Source organism: Amblyomma mixtum, chromosome 1, assembly GCF_055824585.1.
Source record: "Amblyomma mixtum isolate Tamu chromosome 1, ASM5582458v1, whole genome shotgun sequence".
NCBI classification, from domain to species: Eukaryota; Metazoa; Arthropoda; class Arachnida; order Ixodida; family Ixodidae; genus Amblyomma; species Amblyomma mixtum.
This window is the reverse complement of record NC_143012.1, coordinates 88774855-88793246: the sequence shown is the minus strand read 5'-3', so window position 1 is coordinate 88793246 and position 18392 is coordinate 88774855. Positions and strand designations below refer to the sequence as shown.

General features: G+C 46.7%; 1 protein-coding gene across 2 annotated transcripts in view; it reads right to left on the bottom strand.

The window, feature by feature from the left end:
* LOC149367152 (GTP-binding protein Di-Ras2) overlaps positions 1–13361 on the bottom strand; it is a 153347-nt gene extending 139986 nt beyond the window's left edge. Inside the window, exon 1 of one of the 2 annotated variants that reach the window (XM_089554379.1) lies at positions 12744–13361. The gene's annotated coding sequence lies outside the window, so the exon portion shown is untranslated. The remainder of the gene's footprint in view (positions 1–12743) is intronic. The other variant, XM_089554372.1, reaches the window with a different exon arrangement.
* Positions 13362–18392: the final 5031 nt, after the last annotated feature.

Sequence of the window (18392 nt, the reverse complement as noted above, 5' to 3'; positions counted from 1 at the left end):
CACTGAGGAGTACCGAAAAGCTTAGTCCTGGCGCGAGCGTTTTATCGCGCCTGCGAAAGGGCCCACACGCACACTCGCACCTCGATCGCTTCAATTTTTTTGTTTTTCTTTTTTAATTCGACCCAGCCAGCTCTCTGATCTCCCAGTAAAACTGTTTTCCCGGAGAACACTGCTTACAGGAGTAGGGTGCAGACAACCTTGCGTTAGGTCGCTCTATAGCTTAGTGCTGTTCGCTTCAAACGTTAGGAAAACTGGCAGAACGTCGAGGAAGTTACGAAAGACGGCGCTTTCGCCCCACGTGAGTGACGTCTGTTTAAAAGAAGAAGAAGAAAAAAAAACAGCACGAGATAAAAGCAGAGGGATGCATTTTCTTCATCGTCTGCTTTTGTCTTCTGCTTGAAAAGCGCCAGACGGTGCTTCAATTCAGTTCAGTTCTTTCCCCATTTTATTGTGTGCGTTTCGCACTACGATTTTTTAAACGTGAAACCTATTTTTTTGGGCACTTCTTCACTGAAAGTTTCTTCACATTGCTAGTTTTTAATTCATTAAATATGCACCCAATCTCTCAACAGTATGCGTCACGTTTTCAACGGCACAACAGCGTTCACAACAACGCGAAAAGTTTTAACGAATCGGCTTACAGAGTCCGCGTTAGAAGCAAAATTCTCGAAACGCTCTTGATTTTCTTTGTCTCGGCTTATAATACTTTAAAAACTGCCATTGAGTTTGATAGAGCACGGCTGCAGAAAAGTTAATCGCCCGCGAAAATCTCCTGTCTGGCGCGGAGAAGAGCTTTCTGCCTCTGCAATGTCGAAACCTAACGCGACCTGTAGGTGAAGAAAAAACGTTAACAAAGAAAAAGAAACTCCAGCCATGCGTGCCGGAGAGAACATTATGCTATGCCGTGTTATTTAGCGGTTTAAAACACTGTGTGTTTGTGTGTGTGCTGTGGAGACGCGTTTTCTGTATTATTTTTTTTTCAGAAAACGAAAATATTTCAAAAATCAAGGCCAACGTTTATAAGCTCTAAAGCGGGATAAAAATAATACTAGGCACACTACTCTAGCGATGCTGATTCATTCATACATGTAGTCTACTTGTTTATTAATTCATGAATCGGCTGGAATCGGCTACCTGGTGACGTGGTGTCTGTGGAATCTCGTGATGAGTTTTCGTTTCTGCTTTATGATTATTTGTGTAGTACTTAGGAAACATATTTTGTTACTGGTTTGTTTGTGCCAGTTTATCTTGGTATTTCTGTCACTATGCATGTAATGTTTCCACTCCTACCTTAGTCCTGGAAATGACTGGTAGTACGTAATAAATAAATAAAGTAAATAAATAAAAAAGTTATGGGACTTCTTTAGGATGAACGAATGGTGCCAGTGTGGTCTGTGACGCAACGTTTTTTCGCGGCTGTTGCTTTATTACTCTCACGTCTTTGAGCATTCATCTGCATGGAATAATTCGCATTTTAGCAGAAAAATTATAGCCACGTTGCCTTGTAGGCCTCTAGAAATTTGAGTAAGAGGGAAGATGGAACGTGAACTGAAAAGGAACATCACAAGCTGCAGTAATTATTGATGCGAAAGCGTTACATGCCCCTTTAGCAAAAAAGCCTTCCTCTGCGTCTGTTGCGTATGGCACGAAATTCGGATGATGTCAGAATGCCGGTGTACGATGTCACAACACGTGTGAGCGAACACGTATAGTCATAAAGTTATCAAACGTAACGTGCTGTTACCTATGAAAGTCATGACTCGTGACTTGTAGTCGTTCTGCGACGTACGTACAGGCATCATGACTCAGCACTTTACAAGTAACTTAGAGAGGCGTACAGAGTTTGTATAAAATATGTGCAGTCATGAAGCATAATCATAATCATGACTCAAAGTCATTATGCAACGTAACATGACTCAATATGGTTTCCAGGCCACACGGAACACGGGGGAGGGAATGATGCCGCCCAACGCCACGCCCGAGCTCTCTTATACCGGGATTCCCCCTTAACCTACGAGGCAGAGGAACACGTTACACAACCCACAATCAGCTTCGCCGAACACCTACAGGCCTGCAGACCAGCCAGACAGACATACCCCACACCTCACAAAACTCTAGACGAAGCAGGAGAACACACCCTTCGCCGGCTATAGACAGACACTCTCGAAACTCCACTTAAATCCACCAGTGGTACTCCTCACTCTAAAAACCAGAGTGCCCACACTGTGGAGATCTAGCGAATGCTTTTCACATGATCTGGGCTTGCCAGTTCAATCCTGCCATAGACAGACTTCCGAATCTCAATTTGGAGCAGTGGGAGGTCATTCTGCACAGCGAGGACCCCGACCAGCAACGAGGACTGGTTCGCAGGGCCCACTCTGCGGCGCAGGCCAGTTGGCTGTCGGCATAGGCGGACCACGCAAGGCTCTGGTAATTGGCATTGTTAAAATAGTTTTCAATCAATCAATCAATCAATCAATCAATCAATCAATCAATCAATCAATCAATCAATCAATCAATCAATCAATCAATCAATCAATCAATCAATCAATCCGATCAATCAATCAATTAATAACCAATCAATCGCGACTCTGAAATGCAGACCGCTGCGTCGTCTCAGCGAAGTCTCGGGTATCAGAGAAGCGGATGAGGACATTGGCATTGCCTATATAGAGCGTGAAGGGGTTTTCATTTTAATTTTCACCAGCGCCTTTAAGCTTTCACCTGGCTCTGATATTTTGCAGAGGCGATCATGACCGCCGATTATACCTGGGCTGTTTAGTCTGAAATGTCCAAAAACTGGCCTGGAGCCTTTTAAGGCTCACGGTGGAACCTGCATGCACTTTGCATGTACATTTTGGGCAAATTGAAGAGTTCTTTTCTTTCAATTAAAGCAGATGGTTCTAACAGGCTTGTTTCATTTTGTTCTCAATTCTCAACTTAACTGCAAATTTTATTGGATTAGGAAACCATAGGCTTTTACCTGTTTCAGTGAAATGAAACCTCTGTCGAAAAAACATCAATGGTTAGATACGTGCTATTCCAGTAAGCAGCTTCGTACCTACGCGGAGAAAGTTGAAAAAAAAAAAATCAGCCTTTTATGTTTTCGTCTTTTTTCTAATAATAGGTTCAATGTAACAAGGAGTGACTATTTGAAATATTTAGTTTAAAAACAAAAGAAAATATATTTACACAACTTCAGCGTTCTGATAGAAACAACATGCAATGGAGCATCTGTTTATTAACTAGTAGCCGCTAAGCACTAGCTGTGTCAGTTTGATTTTTGACTGGTCAGGCTGCTTATGTAGCCTTCTTTTCTGTTATGTTTCTTCGTTATTGATAAATTATCTATGTGGACAAGAGTTAACGAGAAATGGGGGCAGAAAGGTCACATACCGGTCATCGTAAGAAAAAATAGGTCGCTGTGCACAAGTTCATTTTTCCAAAACGATATCCTTTTCGTCTCACGAAAGTAATCCACGGATTACAAGTGGTCAACAACGCATTGTCTCTAATTTTCAGCTCTAGAGCTCGATTTTAAAAACAACCAAACAAAACCGAAAATGTAAACACGGCGGAATTGCTAAGCTTCGTACGCTTTGCTATAAGCCCACTAACATTGGTAATTGATCTCTGGCATTGTGCGACTTAGCAGCTCGCCCAACGCTCATTTGCTAACGAAGAGATTGCCTTTTTTTCATGTAACATCAACCTCAGCCTTCGTTCTCGGATAAGTACCTTAATGAAAACAATATCGGTTTCTAAGTATATGCTTTTCGGAACATACGTGGAATAAAACGCATTAATAAAGCGGTAATCCAGCGTAGGCAAGCAGGTTTGCTTCAATGGGCAAAGTTTCAAACATTACAAAGCAAGGTACGTTCATAACAGGGAGCCAGTAATCAGTTTTTACCCATAACTTTTTCTTATTTATGCCTCTGTATAAAAATTAAGTCCTGCTCTCGTAGAAAGCAGCTCTTTTTTTTTTGCGAAACCTCTAGAAATGAACCCTTTTTTTCGTTTCAGTTTGAGACAGGTGACGAGGAAACGGTTTCTTCACAGTCTAGCACAATATCATTTTGCTTTTTTAATTCAAGAATTTAAGTGGCTTTCTAGAACGTAGCGAGGTCAATTAAAAAAAAACTGCGTTCGCAGCTTAAGCAAGTTCCAATAGGAGGCCATGAGTTCGGATTCAGCTGGTGGCATGCGGCTGTTTTCTCTTCAGCTTTGTAATAAGTTAACGTTAAGGTAAATAATGATTACGCTGATAATTTACACTCCGACAACACCACAAATTAGAATTATATAGAGAAAACGGGCCTGGGCAGGGCATGTAATGCGAAGGCAAGACAACCGCTGGTCCCTAAGGGCAACGGAGTGGATTCCAAGAGAAGGCAAGCGCAGCAGGGGGCGGCTGAAAGTTTCTTTCTTTCTTTCTTTCTTTCTTTCTTTCTTTTTATTTCAAAGTACACATGTAATTACATGAAGACACTCAAGGATCCTTAGCCAGAGGCTAGTCGTGGATCCCAAAATGAATACAAATAAGTCTACTGACGATTTAGGAGGAAAACAAACAAACAAACAAAAACACACACACATTTGTCGGTGTAGAATGAAACAATTGCAATGCAAAGTACAATACAAAATACAATACAAAATACAGACTGAAACACTGTCGTATGACATTCAAATAACCAAATAAAAAATAAATGTCATTCTTCATTCAGATTGCCACGTTCAATAGATTTGTAGTATTATGCCACGCCACAGACGCATATAGTGTCGCTTCACTGAGACGCTTCTGTTTGAAGGAAAAAATTCTTCAGTGCTCTAAATGTATTAGGTGAAGATATGACTGACCATGGGATAGCATTCCAAATTTTGACACCAGAAAAACGGAGACATCGATGACCATAATGATTGTTAGATATTGGAAGCAAGAACTTTCCATGAGCGGCTGAGCGAGAACTGGACGGTGGAGCCTTGTATGAAACTAAAGGAAAGGTGCTAGGGTTGCAGATAACATTTTTTTACAAAAATTGCTAAACGATAGTTTCTTAGGTTAGTTAGTGGCATAATGTTATTTTGTTTAAATAAAGGCAGTGATGGAATTCTAGGTGCAACAAAATTGATCATTCTAAGAGCCCTTTTTTGCAGCCTTACCACGGGTCCAATATACGATGGATACGTAAGGCCCCAGGCCTCAATACAGTATGTTAGCTGCGACTGAAACAAACTGAAATATAATGTTTTTAGCGTATTAGTCTGAAAATATTTAGATGCTTTCGCTAATGTATAACAAGAGTACGACAGCTTTTTACACAGGGCATCAATGTGCTGGTGCCAGTTGAAATCTTTATCCACAATCACTCCCAAGTATGTGATTGCGTCAACTTGCTGCAACTCATCAGCTCCAATATGCAAGCTGCAGGGTGACATGCACGCAGACTTATGCGGTGATTTGAAAGTAACATATTTCGTTTTTTCAGTGTTCAGGGATAGACGGTTAGATTGGAACCAGGTTTTAATGCATTGAAGTTCTTTATTAAGCACGGTTATACCATCCTCTATAGATTTGGCAGTAACTACCATAGCGGTGTCGTCTGCATACATAACGACATGTGATTTCTCTGCATATACAGGAAGGTCATTCACATAAAGAGAAAAAAGAATAGGTCCCAGAACCGAACCTTGTGGAATACCCATGGGTACTGTTAGCAAATCTGAAACATTGTCGTCAATTTGGACCCGTTGGGAACGATCGGATAAATAACTTCTAAGGAACTGCAACGCCAAACCTCTAAAACCAAGTCTTTCAAGTTTTTTGGACAGAATATCATGATCCACGGTATCGAAAGCTTTTTTTATGTCTAGGAACACGCCTACTGCTACAAAATTTCTGTTAAGTGCGTCATTTACGACTTCGGATAGGGATAAGATTGCAGTAGTAGTAGACCTTGACTCTTGAAAGCCATGTTGATCAGTGCTAAGAATGGCATACTTCTTCAAAAAGTTCTTAATACGTTTGGCAAGCAGTTTCTCGAAAAGTGTGTTAAAACAACTTAAGACAGAAATTGGTCGGTAATTGCTTAGATTATCAGGGTTTCCATTTTTGTATATCGGGACTACTTTTGCTACCTTCAGTGCATCCGGATATGTGGCGCTATAAAAGGACTTATTAAACAAAGAAACCAAAGTAGGCGCTAGAACTTCAATATTGTTTTTCAATAACGACACAGGAATTCCATCTAGTCCGCGCGCTTTTCCGGTCTCCAGTTGCCTACCCACTGATATAAGTTCTTGACAGGTTATGTCATCATATCTGAACCTGGATTCCTGCCATGGAGGAAGAAAAAGGGGCTCCCCGCTTTGCGCTTTGGGGATCACATTCTGAGCTATGGAGCAAAAATGCCTGTTAAATTCATCTGTGATGTGTGGTGCACCCGGGGACAAGTCTTTTGAGGGTAGTACCCTTTTTACTCCTGCTGGCTGAATGATAGAATTTAGAATTTCCCATAGTTTCTTGGTATTGCTAGCATTAGCATTAATTTTTAAGTGATAATAATGTCTTTTCTGTCGACGCATCAACGCAAGGGCTTTATTCCTATGAGGCGTCGGCAGTGCTCGTTAGGATTTAAAGGTTCAAAATCGTCAAAGCTAACACGTGAAATTAACCAAGAAAATTTTTCGTGGTCAATCCGGGTAAATAATTTGACAGATGGTTCGGGGCGGCCTGGAATATTTAAGCCGTACAACAGTGCCACAGGTAGATGATCTGTAAGCGCAGTATTGAACACTCCAGCGAGACTATGAGTGGGTTGAAAGTTACACAGGATGTGATCCAAACATGTCGAAGTGTTGCTCGTAATGCGGGTGGGGGATGTAATATAGTTATAGAAACCGAATGAAGAGAGAAGATTAGAATAGTCGCTATGATCTGCACCCAGTGTGTCAATGTTCATATCCCCAGTAATAATAGCGTTTTTTGAGCACTTAGTTATGTTAGCGAATATAGTTTCAAGGTCGCTTAAGAAGATGTTACGAGTATTAAGCGGTGCTCGGTAAACAACTCCAATCAAAACGCTGTCAATTTCCACGAACATTGCCTCTGTGGCATCGTTGGTTTCGTTAACAATATGAGGGCATTCTTTAAAACTCAGAGAGTTTTTAATGTAAAGGCCAACGCCACCACCCCTATTTCTGGCACAACGAGGGCGTGACAGAAAAACGTAGTTCGGTATTTAAGACATTCATTTGGAAATAGCCAAGTTTCTGAGACTGCAATTACATCATATGTATTTTTGTGTTCAGCTAGAAACGAGCAAAGAAAGTCAAAATTTTTCGATATACTCCTGATATTGCAGTGCAGTACAGAGCGAGGTGGGCGAATGAGATTAAGAAGTTAGCGGGGATACGGTGATCGCAGCTGCATGGCGAAGGACAGGGTTAATTGGAGAGAGACATGGGAGAGGCATTTATTTGCCCTGCAGTGGGCGTAGTCAGGCTGATGATGATGATAGAAACAGTCCTCTTCGCTTTTCTCTGTGTCAGTGCCTATTGGCTGTCTTGACATGAATGTCATAACGAGCCCCTGAGTTCTCTATCCTTGTCTGCTCACTGTATTAGGGAGGGCCTCGGTTCTTTCCACTTTTCTCACCGTTCGATCAGCGTTCACCGTTCGAGCTGCCTCTCTCACCGTTCGATTACATTCAACGTGGAGCTAGCAGCACAACAGGATGTCCCCACGTCAGCCACAATGGTCGATTTTGGCGCTGGTGAACACTGTCAAGGTTGCCTTAACTACACAACAAATACCCTCTAAAGTAGAACACTGAAAAACCACGGTCGTAGCTCAATTGAGAGCACCGCTCGCGGCATGCGGAGGTCGTGGGCTCGGATACCACTGGCGACAGGTGTTTGTTTTTCTTCTACTTTCTAATTAATTTTCTTTCAGGCATAAAATGGTCACACCACTAATTTCCCATTGATCAACACCACGAATTAAAAAAAGGGGATAATTCCCTATGCTTTCCTCAGTTTCAGTAAGTTTTGTCTTTCTTAATATCCCATACCAAGAGTACGTCAGCCGCCACCAATTCACTTCAAAGAGGTATGCGCTATTTCCTAGAGCAATGCAAATGAACAGCTAATGATTGCGCGAATTTTCTTCAGTGAGGCACAAGGATAGAGAGCTCATACAACTTTAATTTTAATTAATTTGACTGCAGGAATCCGTAAATAGAATTCGCTGCAAATATCTGGTGATGGTTTTTTTTTTTCCTGTCGCTAATGATTTCTCCAGCCAGTTGGAAAAAGGATGCATATAATAAGGCGTAAATGAGAAGCAAATTTTTACCTGCCATCATCGTAAGCGTTGCCTCGGCGTAGTCGTCATCATAATGTAACCGCACCAAACCACCTCAGTGATTACTTTTCAGGGTAGTTTTTTTTCATAAGTGACACTTTTCTGTGTTGACAAAACAAATTGTTGACATGATGGCAATTACTGTTTTGTTGCATTGATTTAAACTGAGCTCGCTATAAATGTAGAAGTTTTCTGTCTGTTTATCACCGGTTGTGCCTTGTAGTCTACTCTTGTAACCCAAACTCCGCTACAACAGTGCAGCTTTCTGACTAGATGTAAATCAAATATTAAACTAATGCAGTTATCAACACAGGATGTCTACGGAAATAAATATCTTGGTAGCTGTCTTACTCTGTCTGGACAATTTAACCCTAACTGATTCGCTGAAGCACCTGCGACGACTTTGACACCTTCTTATCAGTCACGAGGTTTGAAAAGTCGCATATATATTGGCAGAAAAGTAATGCTTGGTGCCCGAGAAATATAGCTTCAGGGCATAAGAAAACATCCCACGTCGAACGAAACTCCGTATGACATAGAGTCGCACTCCACCTCAAGCAATGGAGTTGATTCTCACATTGCCTGAGCTGTGGCCTCCGCGGTGGCTCAGTAGTTATGGCGTTCGGCTGCTGACCCGAAAGACGCGGGTACGACCACGGCCACGGCGGTCGAATTTCGATGGAGGCGAAATTCTAGAGGCCCGTGTACTCTGCAATGTCGGTGCACTCTAAAGAATACCAGGTGATGAAAATTTCCGCAGCCCTTCGCTTCACTGGTAGCAAAAAAACAGCCAAAAGGAAGTAAATGGCTTGTCCTCTAACGCACAGCCAAAAGGAGTTTTTTTTACTCCTTATGTATGGTGTTTTTTATTTAATCCCCTATATAAGGGAGTTATTTTGAGTATAAGGGAGCAAAAAAACTAGTACAACTTGCTCATCTGTACGGCGCATCCGAAAAACCTGACTGCACCCTTTGCAGCCACCTCCACATCGACGTCTTGAAGAGGTCGAGAAAGGTCTTGCTCGGTGCTCGCCACGACGAGAAGTGGCGCTGACAGCTGTCGATATCAATGCGCCTTTGCAAGCCTGGCCAGCATGTGCTTTCCGACAGCTCTTGACGTGGTATTCTGTGATGAAACTTTGTGTGCCTGCAGCAACTTTGCCACAAGCTGCTGAACTGAGGTGTGTCACTTGTCGAATAGGATTGGGCTCAAGAGAGACGCGATGAGCCAATTGGATTAGCTTCGCGCTATGTGATTGGATTGGAAAACGTTTATTGTCAGCACTGAGCCCTAGTGGGCATTATACTAGGTGGCTTCGAGCCCATGGCTCTTGGCGACCTTGTGAGCCCACTCAGTGGCCCGGACTTGCGTCAACGGGTCTGAGCTGGCCAGTATAGCCTCCCGCCGCTCTAGAGAAGGGACTGGTAGTAGGTCCGCAAAAGCCAGGAGGTAACGTGGCGTCGGCTCCAGACGCGAGCCTTCTTTAGCCCGTCGAGACTAGCACACATGTATCCAACACAATACAACGCTACTTGCAAACAATGCGGCGAGATAGCCGGATATGACCACATTTTATCGCGCTATGTGAACATTGGCAGGCGCGTCTTGGAATGGCGGCTATCACTGACAGACAGTCGTGTGAGCAGAGATGCAGTGGGTCCGTTTCTTAGACCTTTTGTAGCGTGAGCTACATTGGCCAAAGTCTCGCCGTTTCGAGTGCTCTCTTGCTTGACCATACTGCGCATGCGCGAGGAGCGAGTGACGTCACTACGCACAGCTGGCATGCCTCGCCGCGCGCGCTCGCCGCTGCGGGCTACTGCGCATGCGCGAGGAGGTTGCTCCGCGTGTATAAATGTGGAGGGATACACAGCTACTGCGCCTCGCTTCATCTGTTCTCGCTTCGGCGAGCGCGGCTTCGGCCGCTTATCTGTTTTTTGAGCAGCGTCCGCTCCGGCGGACGCAGTTGTTGCTGCGACGCGCGTCTTTCCTTTCCCTTTTCTCTTTCCTCTGATCTTTTAACTCTCCTCTGTCTGCACGTGGCAGCGGTGGTGGCTCGGATCGAGCCAGTAGGCAGGCTCGTGCAATTTCTTTTTCATCCTTCTCTCAGTCACAACAACAACAACAGCTACTGCGCCGTGTTCCGTGGAGGAAAAAAGTGAACGCCAATGAACGCAATGAACGCCGACAGACTATGGCTTCAGCGCCGCGTTTCTGGCACAACCTTGTCGTTGCCTGCAGCCCACATCTCTCTCTCATCACCCCACGTACCTATAAGCACGGTTGAGGCGTCCGCTGACCCAGGAAGCCATTATGCGCACTTCCTTTCCTTAAAATGATCGGAGTGGTAAACGTTGTCAACGCCAACGCCAATGAACACAACGAACGCCGACAGACTATGGCTTCACAACGAAGAGAACAAGAAGAGAAAGCATAAGAAATAAACAAACAATTCACAATTGATACTGCACATTGTGTGGTCTTTAATTTAGTCATAGTTACCCGTACCAGAATTTAAAGGTTTAGCAGGTGGGAAACCAAGCTAATAACAATAAGCTTAACGAAGATATACCAATACCTCACGTTACGTATATCCTGGCATAGCAGAGCTAAGCCACTGCCAATTTTTTCTTGCCATTACGAAACATGAGTGCAAATATCGATAAACGACCTCTGGGCTATCAAGGGGTGGTTTATTGGAGAAACCACGAATGCATGCGGACATCCAATATGCTAAAAATTAAAAAAAAAAACATGTCACTCTGATCGGAAACACAAGTTATAACTCTCTGACGAAATCCCAGCTCTTTCAGCTGCAACGCCTGAGAAGCTTCGCACATGCATTCGCTTCAAGGCCTTAAATTATGAAGAACTTCTGTTTGATCTCTGTTTATCTTTTCTTGCGTATGAACGACACGTGTGCCATTCAGGGACGGCTCGTGCTGAGTTTTTAATTACCAACTTGCCCACTATGGTGTCCTGTCGCCAACGTGCCAGGACTGATCCAAGGGAAACGTTAAGGTGACATCATTTTCATTTAGACTGGCTTCGTACGCACCGTTGATCGGCGTACAACCGTGGATAGGAGGATATGAGCCAAGCTTTGGCGGTCAAAGTCTTCTGACGCGTTACTTACCAAAAATTAATGGATGTTTTATGCATATGCGAGTGCATGTACTTTAACTAAAGCACATAGCGGCGGCAAATATTGATATTTCCGTCACGCAGCGTGACAAAAAAAAAAAAAGATTTCACACGGTAGCGTGGTTCATAATATTTTGTACTCGACTGTACATTTAAGCTTATTTATTTCGGGTTTTGAAAAACTTGCGATGGCCTAGAAATTTCAGGAGTACAAAGACAAAGGCTTATGTTGCGCTTTAAAAGAAAAGATGCAGTAAATACGTACAGTATAGTCGGACGATATTTTGCGTGAAAACGTGCGACTTCGCTTATCGCTTTCTCAGCACGAAAAATGACGGCGATAGCATAAAACGGAATAAGCCGGAAACTTTTAGATACATTTTAGATACGGACAGTAGTATGCGAGTCTATTTCACGTCGAAAGCTTCTCTAAGTAGGCGTACAATTTGCTTCATCGTGTGGATTCGCCGCATCAGCTGACGCCCCAGTGGTTGATGAAGGCCACAAGAAGTTGTGATCACGTCATGTTGAGGTTTAAAAATACTTGCCATTAAATAAGATGCACGTTAGCTTTCAAATATTGATAACTGCCACTGGACGACGCTTGCCCAGATATTTGCACGAAGAGAGGTATTCTAATCTACCGCGAAGGAACTATTCGGGGCTGTCATGAAAAAATCTCATCACGTTGTCTTTGCGCGAAAAGGTCTACGCTAGGAAACGAAAGGCAGTTCCACTTCGACACAGCACTTTGGGCTCAATTCAAACCATTAAGCCGCAATACTCATTTTCTGACTCGAGATACGACTTGGCAAATACCACCTCTTTCCCTTTTTCTCTACTTCCTTTCCTAATTGCAGAATGACCAGCCATCCATACTTTTCCGCTTATCTTGACGAATTTGACACAGCGCTTTTGTCTTGTTCGCGCTAAGAGACTCCTAAACCGCTTCTCCCCACGCTCCCCATCCGACGGAGCGTCGTGCCCTTGAACTTGAAACCGCGTATCATTCATTGCCAAGAAGAACGCTCGATATGCCCCTTCTCGAAACGAGAACACTGGAGAAAGTATGAGAGAAAAAAAAAAAGCTGACCAGTTCCCGATTTTTTTCTCTCCTCTGTACGAACTGGGAATCGCTCGCAGCGCCTCCCTCCTGCGTCGCTCCAGAGCACGCAAACAATGCAGGGAATAGAAGGTAAAAAAGAGGGAAAGAGGGATGAGAAATCCCCAATGTACTCACAGGAGGCGTTTGCTCAGGCGTCTTTGCGGTGACAACCCCGGTGTCGAAGGTCTGCCTGAGGTGTGCGCGTGCTACTGTTTCCCGACCTCGTCGTTGTCAAGGCGGTTGCACCTGTCCGCCGTGGTGATGGTGGACCATGGTCTCGGCTTCGTAAGGCGACAGATAAACAGAAAAGGGCTAAGGTCGTTTCTTCGTGGTTCCCGACGTCCCGTCCACCGCGTCTCCTTCTAACCCTTTCTTCCCCCTCTTAACCAGTGTCCAGCGGCTGCAGCGGTGGCAGACTCCGGTTAGCGTCGACGGCGGCGCAGGTGGTGCCGCGTCCCTACAGCTGTTAGGGCGACGTCACCGACGTCGTTCTGGACGCTCGAGGCGGAGTTGTCGTCGAGATCGTCGTAGTCAGCGTCGTCGGAGTAGGCATCCGTTTGTTGTTTACTGTTCCGCCGAGAGCCGACGTCGACGCGCTTTTCGGAGCGAGCTGGCGAGCTCTGCGTGCCGCCCGAGCAGCGCTGGAGAAAGAGTGGGGGGAAGAAAAAAATACGGGAGCCCGTCCTCCCTTCGGCACCACCGCTCGCTGGCTGGCTGCCTGCCTAGCCGCCAGAACGACTTGGGCCAGCTCGGTGCGGGCAGGCGGGTTTTCTGCGGCTTCTCCGAGTGCCTCACAGATGGCGCTGCGCCTCGTCCCCCTGGTGTCGTCGCGTGAAGTCTAGCTGAGCGCACGGCAGCGCAGAGGAGCCAAACTCGTTCGTGAATGAAAGGCGAGGAGGAGGTATGTCTTTCCTCCTCGCGTCGAAGGCAGAGAGAAAGAGAGAGGGAAAGAGCGAGAGGCTCGCTATATTCCAAGAGGCTCCGTATTTCCTTCTCCTCCACATCTTCTTCCCCGTTCCCCTGATTTTACGGGACGGGAGGCAGGAAAGGGAGAGGCCGAGTGCGTGTGACGTCAGGGGCTGCCGTTGCCGGGGCAACCGAGTAGTGCGCACCAACGTAGTGGCGCCGCGGGAACGGCGCCGAAGGGGCTCGGCAGCAGGAAGGAACTCATCGTTATGTAGCAGCAGCGGGTTGGCGCGCCCCGCCGAGCTCGCTCTGTATCGACCCGCCGGCCGCGAAGTCCGGCGAAGAAACAAGAAAAAAGGCATAGAAGCAAAGAGAAAAGGAGAGCGAAAAGCTAGGCAACGAATACAGCCCGGGAGAACGTGCGCGCTCTTTCCCCTCTCCCTATTTGCAGCGAGGGGTAGGGAAAGAAGGAGCTAACGCCAAGGGCTCCTTCGCCTGGTCCCCGGCTTCTCGGCGGCGGGAACTACGGGGCCCGCAGGGCTCTCTTTGCTTTTCCCTAGCTCGCTCACTTCATCTCCCTACTTTCGCACACGCTTCTTTCCTTTCCCCATTCGATCTTTCCTTTCCCCATTCGAGAGCCCGCATTCCGCGACGCTAGCTCCTTTCTTTTCCCTCCTATCTTTCCCTGTCGATGCACCAACCCTCTCTTCGGAACGAGGCGTCGTAAGAGCCAGCAGGGACACACTTTGCTACCCTTTTCCGCCCCGACTCCCTATCCTTCCCCACTGGCGCTACTCCTCCTGCCTCCCTTTCGGTCCGTAGATTCCTCGCTCCCCAATCACTCGCTTCGCGAAGGGCGCCATTGATGTTAGCTGGGGAAGCGAGTGCCACGTTGTCTACCCGCCCCCAGCCCGCGTCCCTCCCTTCTACTGTTTTCATTCCCTTTTCTTCCCTCGCACAGCCTTCCCTAAGGACGTGCCCGGTGGCTCTTCGGTTCCTACCACTTCGTTTCCCTATTCCTCTTTTTTCCCTCACCAGCTGCCTTGAGGGCAGCCCCGCCTTCCCCTTTTGCTTCTCCCAGTGCAGCTATTTTCTGCTCTCTCGGGCCGCGCGCGCTGATGTCGGCCTAAACCCTTTCTTCTATTCTTATCGACACTCGAGTCTCTGCTCCCCTTTTTGCGTGCTGCCTCAGCCTTGACTGCTGAACGCTCCACTGCTTCCTCCACCTGTGCGTTGCGGTCTGATCCTGTTTTGTCTATCTCTCATTCTCCACTCAGGTTTCTTTATTTGTTCTCCGCATCGCAAAACGTGAATGGTCCTGTTTTCACTTCGCCTACCACCACGTCCGCTGAAACCGCCTATCTTTGAAAGCTTCCTTTTTTGTTTAATTTATTTATGCCGGTCATTCACGAAACTTGGCGGATTTCTGCTGCATGTTAGGCTCTTTTTTTCTCCCGTCAGATTTAGGTGCGCTGTTTAAATTTAGTGTCACGCTTTGTTTTCTCTTTGGGAGCCCCGGTTCCTCTTTATCGCCCGCGGCGGAAGTTCGAGCTATTCTCGGAAAATATCGTGCTCTCGCTCCGTCCTCTCAAAATTGTGAATCGGCGTTTTCACTCTATGCGTGTCTTTGCTCCAGTGAGCGCAGATAGAGGGTAGACCTCGGGTGAATGCGAATCGCCTCGATACCGCAGTGTCCCGATTTTGTGCTTATTTCATATTCCCCAGTAGGGAAGGATTCACTGGCCCGATTTCTTTCGAGTTCCACAGGCCAAGAGACGGCAGCCGAGCGTCGGCTCTACCCTCCCCCCACCCCATCCTTCTCTCGACAATTACAATCAGACACTTTGGAGGCGACTCCAAACGCGCTCTTTACCCTCCCCTTATATACGCTCGCGCTATCACCAAGTCTACACAAACCCCTCCTGTACCCTCTGCCACCACCCCAAAGCCACTCTCGACCATATTCTTTTCCTCTGCTCGGCGGATCCACCCCCGCGGGGCCTGGAGCACCTTGCCACATGGGAGGCTTGGGAGACCATACTGCGCTCCGAGGACACGGCCAAACAGGGCATCGCCGCAGGCCTGGCTGCCAGCGTCATGAGCATCCGGGACATGAACGTTTGATTGCAGCGGGGCCGTGCGGGGGCCCGAGGACCTACGTGTCCAAAACTCCCTTGTTCCAAATAAAGTTTTCATCATCATCAACCACCACTCGCAGAGCCTTGTACGCTATTGAGATCGAAGCCTATACAACAGCGCGCACCCAAAACAATACGTTTGGAACGCCATTGGGGGCGCAAGACTCACTCACAGTGCTTATCCGGACGATCGTTGGAAGACAGAGGTTGCGTAGGGATAGAGGGAAGAAAGGAGAGGGCTGAGAGGAATGTCGCGGGATGATCCCGGAGCTTACGCAATACGAAGTGAAGCTTGCTGCTAAGGTCAAGCAAACCTCAGGATCTGCACCGTGTCTTAAAGGACAAACGTCAGTGTAACCAGCAGTCCTCTCCCACGAAGGAGTCTTAAAGATCCCCAGTTAGGAGGTATTACTTAAGGGGTAGGTACAGATAGAATCAAATTTTATGTATAAAGATGTTATTCGTTAAACATGGCAGTTATACAATTCGAAAATGAGGATGGACAGGTGGTTGCAGCAACGTCGTGTGGAAGGCCGTTCCAGTCTTTGGCAGAGAGAGGAAAGAATGATGCAGCAAACGTTGTGGTATGAGTCTGTGGACGGGAAACTTGCAGGGGATGACCGAGGTGGAGTGAAATGCGTGCTGGAGGGCTGATGTAGGGTGGAATACGCAATGAGTTATAAAAAGAAAAAAACTTGTGAAATAAGCACATATTGGCGATACGGCGACGACAGGCAAGGTTTGTTAAGCTCAACTCTGCTTTTAAAGTTGATATGCTGATATCATATCAATAACATGAATGGATGAACGTAGTGGCTCGGTTCTGTAGTGATTTAAGTGATGTTAACAAATAGATTTGGTTAGGGCTCAAAATGGGGGATGCATATTCAAGTTTTGTTCGAACCAGGGACTCGGTCAAATGTTTAGGGGAATCCCCCCAAGGTGGAGTAGATTTGTAATAAGGGAGTAATTACTCAATGACGTCCACCCAAACGCAGCCATACGGCTACAAAGAAAAGCTATACAGCTTTCTCAGAAACTTCGCAGTCAACGAAAAATTCGTCCTGGTCCGGGGTTCGAACCCGGGACCACCGCTTCACCGGAGCAGTCGCTCTACCAACTGAGCTAACCGGGACGGCAAGCTTATGGTAGGGCGAGAGCGAATTGATCAATAACTCGAAGTGGGAACAGTGTTGGTCAAATGTTTAGGGGAATCCCCCCAAGGTGGAGTAGAATTTGTAATAAGGGAGTAATTACTCATTGACGTCCACCCAAGCGCAGCCATACGGGCTACAAAGGAAAGCTATACAGCTTTCTCAGAAACTTCGCAGGTAAAGAAAAATTCGTACTGGTCCGGACGAACTGACCAACACTGTTCCCACTTCGAGTTATTGATCAATTCGCTCTCGCCCTACCATAAGCTTGCCGTCCCGGTTAGCTCAATTGGTAGAGCGACTGCTCCGGTGAAGCTGTGGTCCCGGGCTCGAACCCCGGACCAGGACGAATTTTTCTTTAACTGCGAAGTTTCTGAGAAAGCTGTATAGCTTTCCTTTGTAGCCGTATGGCTGCGCTCGGGTGGATGCCAATGAGAAATTACTCCCTTATTACAAACCAGGGACTTGTTTGAACGTCCCGTCTTTGTTGCGCTGTTTCAAAAATGAATACGTACCAACTTGCCCAAATTTCTGCTTTACTCAATGTTTGAACCAGGGACACGCAGTGGCGAGCGGCGGGGCGGCTATGCGTTTCGGCTTGGGCGTACGGGAGAAATGGCGCCAGGAGCGTGCGCAGCTAGAGCAGCGCGCTGCCCCGGCTGCGGAGCTGGTTACGAGGGACAACGGCGACACCGCGAATTGCAGGAACGGGCGCCAATGGGCTGCGCTCTAAAATTATCCTCGAGCACTTCTAGCAGTAGTATAATGACATGGGCGATGTGCAGTCGTCCATATACCTATAGCGATGGAAGGGCGCGCTCTGTTGTGCATTTATGGCGATCGCTCCAGCTTTTCGGGTTCGACATAGCTTTTAAAGGCATGGATAGTAAAACACGATCCCTGGGAATGCCCATGCTCGATGACGACTTGTTTAGAGCTATAGACCACTCGTAAATGACGCGAGTGTATCCCCGGAGTGCCGTTGAAACTGTCTAGACACGCGTGTAGGAGAGTGTGCAATGGTAATTTCAAGTTTGGCGTTGCTCGGTGAGGCCATCTGTGAGGCGATTTATGCGTTTTGTTGCGAAAGCAACACTACGCTAGTCGCCGAGCCATTTCGCAGAGCCGAGCAAAGGCCAAAGGAGCAGTGACGGACGTCACACGGCGCACAGCTGGCGCCCCGCCGCCGTCGCTGCGCGGGTGACTCAGAGGTGCCGCCGCCACGCTCGCCAGTTTCGCATGCGCATTAGTGGCGCATAGCTAGCGTGCCGGGGCCGCCAACACGCCAGCCGTGCGCAGTGACGTCACATGGTCCTCGCGCATGCGCAGTATGGTCGTGAAAGAGCTTGCGAAACGGCGAAACTGTGGGCTGTGTAGCTGACACAACAATATATGGCTACGCGCAGATGCTGCTATCGCAATCATCCAGGTTTAACCAGAGCTAAACCACAGCCAATTTTTTTTTGTACTCGAAGCCTTGAAATTTAAAGAAAAACTATAAACTAAGAGAAAAGTTCAAATCAAGCGCTTTCGTAAGTTTAGGCTTTTCTACGGCGCCGCCTACTTTTCAGAAATGAGTCTT